Source organism: Lygodium microphyllum, chromosome 6 (genome assembly GCF_053477565.2).
Source record: "Lygodium microphyllum isolate KBCC chromosome 6, Lygodium_microphyllum_v1.1.10, whole genome shotgun sequence".
Taxonomy (NCBI): Eukaryota; Viridiplantae; Streptophyta; class Polypodiopsida; order Schizaeales; family Lygodiaceae; genus Lygodium; species Lygodium microphyllum.
In genome coordinates this window covers 134,568,527-134,573,814 of record NC_141140.1, presented here as the reverse complement: position 1 = coordinate 134,573,814, position 5,288 = coordinate 134,568,527, and the positions used below count along the sequence as shown (strand labels likewise).

Below are 5,288 nucleotides of genomic sequence, written 5' to 3'. Positions count from 1 at the left end.
AAATATGCCATGTCTGCTAAACATTTAGCATTAAAAATGAAGCACCACATTTCCATAACTAATCTCTATATTTGAATGTCAAATGTCATTAATAAAAAAAGGGCCATTGAATGAGGACAAAGAATGAGTTTGAGCAAATCCTTTATGGATTTTAAAAAAACAAAAAGAGATTGATAAATTAGAGAGGGAATGGAATTATTTTAGTATTCTTCTTTGAGTCTATCCCCATTTTCTTACATCATATTTATATTGTGCATGCTTTAGTCCCTTGACTTTATAAGAACATGAACCTAATATGCCTTTCAAGCTATCCACAAAGCAAAGGAATGAGAGAGAGAGAGAGAGAATCACTAATGAATTGAAATTTCCAATGAGCTCAAAAGGTGTGATGGCATGGGCAGGCTCTGGAAATGACTGAGTACATTATCATATAGGATAGCAAGTTGAGAAGGGGAGTTCACTATTTTTGGTGTTTTGTATTGGAGAGGATGAGTTCCATGTTGAATTGCTTCTTGGGCAAGTAGCGAAAAAGTTCCCTCACGTAGGATAAATAGGTGAAGGGGACCAATCAATCTATCGGGAGAAAGTCGACCTTTCTTGTAAAAGAAGCCAAGAGATTGATCAATAATGTCACAACATTGTTGAAGCAGGTTATGAGCGACAGTTGTACTCAACTCCCCCTTTACTTCCCAGAAAATTTCATAGTATCCCATAGGACAGTCTACTAGTTTGTGTCTAGGATCCTTGCATTTGGTAGCATGGCTTGTAAATTCTAGCAAGTGAAGGTTGGCAGTGCTAAGCCATTGTGCTGCTTTTTGCACCACAAAGCATAGCTCTTTCTCATCAGTCTTGTCATCACAAATGCTCAACAATCCATTTCTCCTCATCACATAAGAGAATTGTGGTGTTCTCTTGTAAAAACTTGTGACTTTCACCACATCACCCACTCGATGTCTATATAACCCTATGCACACAACAAAAATATGAAAATAGGTTAGTAAAATATTTCTTACACAAAATCATAGAAGCTTTAATGGTTCAATCTGCAGAAGTACAACTCAAGCGCCAAGAAAAGTGGGTCTTATGTGTTGAAGTCACATGAAATAAACATGCACGGTAAATTTTGTTTTTTCAAAGAGAAAAAAATTGGAAATTCTTATAGAAAAGAGGTAATGTCATTGTAGGAAATGACGCTTAATGCAATTACATAATCTTGAAGGGATGTAAGAAGATGGTTTAAATTTCCCTTCAATACAAGGATTCCATATAGTCACAACACACATATAACAAAGTTAAGATTTTAGAATCAACACTCAAATGCAAAATGTCATTTTGTCCTAAGGGATCACAATGTGCATATGTAGACACTTGGTTGATCTATATGATTTGTGCTAACCTATCTTTATATTCTCTATGATGAATACTTTATTCCAATGAGACACGCATAATGATGGTCATGATGTGTGTAATGCCTTTAAGTTAGAACTTAGGGCTACTAGATGGATTATTTACAAGGAGACTCACTTGATGGTTTACAACTTGGAGTAGGGTCTTTTAGAATTCTTTACATCTAGATAAGTGATGCAATGCATGTTCATTATCTCAAAAGGGTTTTCATTTGCCTCAAAAAGTTATTTGGGAATCTACTATCACTTTTAGTCTAAAAATAAATGAAGCTAGTTACCATTGCCAAGGAGTATCTCAATCCTAAGTTGGACCTTTGAAGGAACATGTGGTCTCAAAATATCCCTTGAAAAAAGTTTCTTGCTCATGGAGAGTCATTTATGGCATATTTATTGCTGGTAAGACATTGGTTGCTCATAAATCACTTGCTAGTGCCACGCTAGGAGCTTAGTACTATAAGAGGCTTTCATAATGGCAATTTGTTGTCAAGTATGTGATGGTGATACAACTTAATAAAGAAGCCTTGGGTACTCTATGCTCACAGAGCCACAATAAGGCTCCATGCAAGAGGGGGAGGGTATATGGATGATGATGATGCAAGTTTTATTCAGAATGGTGGACATAGATGGCACATGAGGAGGTAAGTCATGTCAAAGGTCAAAGAAGCTAGCATGACTAGCAAAACTCGTATGAAACCAATAAACTTGAGCAAGTTTAACCTACCAGCAAAGCTTTCTAATGTTTCATCTTTACTCTTAGATGTTTTGGTGATTTGGCACATTAAAGTTTTCATGCTTATTGTAATGCCATTTTCTGGAAATTTAGCAATTGCAATGGAAAATATGAAAACTTGTACATTTATATTTGAAACTTTACACCCCCTTGGCACTTTGGACAAAATGCAATCAAGTAGTTCTCTAACTTATGGTGTAGTTTACCCATTCTTTTATATTTTGAATCTCTTTACATGATGACTATCTTCAACACCACTATATAAACATCCAATACTTGTTTTACACACTTACTACTTTTAATTGCACATCAATAAGGGGCTTCTTGCATTGTGAGGTTCTTCTATAAACACTAAAAACTAGAATTCCAAAAGACATGTTTGTGGGGGTATGTGGATGCACGTTAAATTTGTTTGTCTTAAATGGATGGATGCACAAATAGATGTGTGCATCCATAATATACAAACTTGTAAAGTTTTGAATGTATTGGTGCTTTAGATTACTATGTGCTACCTTCCTTGAGTAGTATTGCCAATTACTCTCTCTCTCTCTCTCTCTCTCTCTCAAGCAATTTCAAGTTGAAATAATGAAAATAATTTATAATCTTCAATTAGTTGAACTATGAATTTGCGCTTCACTTTGATTTAGTTCAAATTTATGCTCAAGAATCTTGACTAACATGCATAGGTCAAGAGTATAAATACGTTTTTCAATTCATGACCTAGGCTATAGTGGTTTGTATCTGGTCATTCATTCAATTAGCTATCATAAAAAGCAATGCATTTCAATTTTGTTGGGTAGATGAATACCTGCATAGGTGGTAAGAATGATCTCATATTCTTGTCCAACTTGCACATCCTCAATGCCCACAATAGCATGTTCGTCATAGTAAGGTGAATTATCAGATGGCACAGGCAAAAACTCCACATAAGCAAGGTTGGGAACTAATGTGAATGATACTTTATCAAGAGGTGACTTTGGGTCAAGATTAATCCCTAGCCAGGCACATTCAGAGCACCCATAATCTCCACAAACTAAAGGCAACTCCCCACAATAATATTGCAACATGGGTGCATATGATGCCATAGGGCCAGTCAAAATGCATTGTACAAACTTCAAATTTGGCCACAATCTCTTCAAAATGCCTGCCCATGTTGATTTTTCACACTCTTTTTGAATGAAGCTAGCATAACTTGGATTTGGCCCATGTAAAAGCCTTTTCATGGAGGCCCTCAATAATGGGTTTGTGATTGAGGGGCTTAATTGGCCCTTTCCAATGTCACAACAAAGTTGTGGCCATTGTGTCTCAAGTACTTTGAAGCCTTCAATGATGCTAAATGGAAATAAGGCTGAGCAAAACTCAATGTTGTTTGGTAAAAGCAATGCACAAAGTAGGTGGCAATATATGGCTTGCTGAGGTTCAGGCTCAAATATTACTTCGTCGGGACTTACATATGTTGCCAATGATGGCCTTGGCTTCCTTTTACCCTTAAATGCATCACTCCAAAAGTAGTTTGCAGTTACACCACCTGCCATTGTGTCTCCCTTTGTCTTGAAGCGTTTGGCAGCATGTGCAAATGCTAGGCACTTTGCATCGCTTGAGATTGAAAACTCCCTATCATCATAATCACAAAATTTTGCAATTAATGATTAAAGGAGATTGAATTTAGTTGTATGATATGTTAGTATTATAGTGAAGGAAGTGCCACAAACCATATTGCCTCATTATGCATGTGCCTTGATTATCAAGGTAAGGATCAGACTTGGAATATTGTAAACACTTGACCAATTGACCAACTATTTGATAACAAGCTTGAGTGTTTATCATGTTTGCAATTTCCTTCGCCTCTCCGAAGTCATTTAAAAATAGGGTATGTAAGAAATTGAACATATTTGACATGTACTGGTATGAGTTATTCTTGGCATGTCGAACGTATTAAGAGTGGTTATTGCTCCTCTAATTGTATGTTAAATGTCTTTAAAGCTATAAACATGCATGAGGTTGGCCATTATTAAGATATTTCTTACACAATGTACTCATGTAAATGTAACTCACAATTTAACTTTAAAACTTTTGTATAAAGCCACAATAATAGTAGCAATGGAAGAGGACAATGAAATGGCAATCCCTATTTAGGGTTATAACATACATGTTTCGAAACGCCATGCTCAACCACATGGTGTCAATAGGTTGTTGAGCTATCATTCTAGTAGCTGGAAATAGTTTTGGCTTTCCTGAGGATGTTCCAGAGCTACTCTTGCAAGAAAACATCCCAAAAATCAACTACGTACTTTACAATGATCCTTGAGTTCTGTATAAAATATGCTTTTACAAAGGGCACACAACCTTCTAATGGGAAAAAAGGGTCATGCTAAATTAGGTTCATAGGTGAGCACTTAATCAACTTGAATTATCCGTTAAACTCCAACTATGTGATTTGGATTAGTCTAATTGGAGGAACCTTAGGATCTAATAGGCGGCAATTCATTTAAATCATTTTTGTTGCAATTAACTAGAGAAGAGCTTAAGATCTAATAGATAGCATTTGCATGGGCTAGCCTAAAAATGGAATTTCCTCCTAAACGACATTCAATAGATGCAATCTATGCAAAAACTTGGAAAGGTTTTGAAATTTTACATACAAACCTCATGTTTAGGTGCACTATAGGATCAGCACATAATAAATTATTGTCAATGTGGCCAAATTCAGCAAAATGGTCTATGTAAGGCTCAACATGAGCATATGTGGAGAGAGGCACAGAAGCCTTGAATTGTTGTTCAAGCTCTTTTAGATGATGGTTGTGTTTGCTCCATGTGAAGGGAGATGTTTGTGCGAGCTTCAATAGTTGAGATTGGCTATGTTGTCTCAGGTATGCAGTCTCCGCGTTGCGATGCAATATCTCTCGTAGCACTTCCCTCTGGACATGTCCTGCATCCTCACTCATCTGTTGAAACCTTTGTATAGCCAAGTCATCATTGTAGTTGTATGCCATGGTTTGTCCTAACCTTATATCCATGTTGTGGGTCAAATATATGGACCACCACCCCCAGTGAGCGCATATGCTAGCACAAGTACACCAACACTGATCTAAGCATGGTTATTATAACCATCCCATCTCATCCATCCATGAATTGGACTTTGATTGAAGCAT

General features: G+C 36.6%; 1 pseudogene; it reads right to left on the bottom strand.

Annotated features, from left to right (window-relative positions):
* Window positions 1-350: 350 nt before the first annotated feature.
* Window positions 351-3,671, bottom strand: LOC148035164 (4-substituted benzoates-glutamate ligase GH3.12 pseudogene; annotated as a pseudogene).
* Between the last annotated feature and the right edge of the window lie 1,617 nt (window positions 3,672-5,288).